This window comes from Pteropus vampyrus, unplaced genomic scaffold (genome assembly GCF_000151845.1).
Source record: "Pteropus vampyrus isolate Shadow unplaced genomic scaffold, Pvam_2.0 Scaffold82, whole genome shotgun sequence".
Lineage (NCBI taxonomy): Eukaryota > Metazoa > Chordata > Mammalia > Chiroptera > Pteropodidae > Pteropus > Pteropus vampyrus.
This window is the reverse complement of record NW_011888863.1, coordinates 7,382,323-7,383,200: the sequence shown is the minus strand read 5'-3', so window position 1 is coordinate 7,383,200 and position 878 is coordinate 7,382,323. Positions and strand designations below refer to the sequence as shown.

Here is an 878-nt window from a genome sequence, read left to right as displayed (position 1 = left end):
GATCTAAGGTTTTTAAGCTACATTTATGTTTGTGAATTCCATTGCACAATTTACTTTATTCATACTTAGATAATGGTGATTAGATAATGATTGTTCAAGGCAGTTATGACATTTAAAAGCACTGAGCAGGGTCTATGGCCATACTCCCCTGAACAAGCTGGATCCTGTCCTATCTCGGAAGCTAAACAGGATGGGGCCTGGTTAGTACTTGGATGGGAGACCACCTAGGAAGACCAGGTGCAGTAGGCATAAAAAGTAGAAAATAAGGGATTGTAAATTGACAAGGTCCTTGCAATCTGTGAGGTCAACCAAAGGTTCTTTCGCCTAAAAAAGTTAAAATAAGAAAATAAAGGCACTGAGCAAACATGTTAAAGAACATACTGGACAATTTCTTTATAAGTTTCCATATTTACTGAAGCTGCTTGCAAACTGCCCTCTGACAGCCATCTGATGACCAAATATATGGTGCAGATATTTATCTGCAGACAACAATGTTTAAAAATTTGGAATTTGAATGTCTTCAGATAGGATCAGATACTCTCACTCTATGTTACCAGTCTGGCCTTAAAGTCAGAATTGGGATTCCTGGTCTCTATTCTGCATACATTAAGTGTGAATGTCAAAGTCTGGGAAATGTTAATGTGTGTGTGTGTGTGTGTGTGTGTGTAGAGAGAAAGAGAGAGCAGAAATCATGTAATAAGTGCCCACACCTGGCAATCACCACACCCTGGAAGAAAATATTTGCTTTTTCAATCATTTCCATACTTAACAGAGTTGCAAAAGTTTTGCACTGCTTTGAAACAATGTTTTTGTTGCTGTTTCTTATTTCTTAGATATTGAGAAAGCAAGTTGGTACAATATGAGCTCTCTTCAGTGAG

General features: G+C 37.8%; 1 pseudogene; it reads left to right on the top strand.

Annotated features, from left to right (window-relative positions):
- The first annotated feature begins 130 nt into the window (after positions 1–130).
- Positions 131–249, top strand: LOC111741838 (annotated as a pseudogene).
- The last annotated feature ends 629 nt before the right edge of the window (positions 250–878 follow it).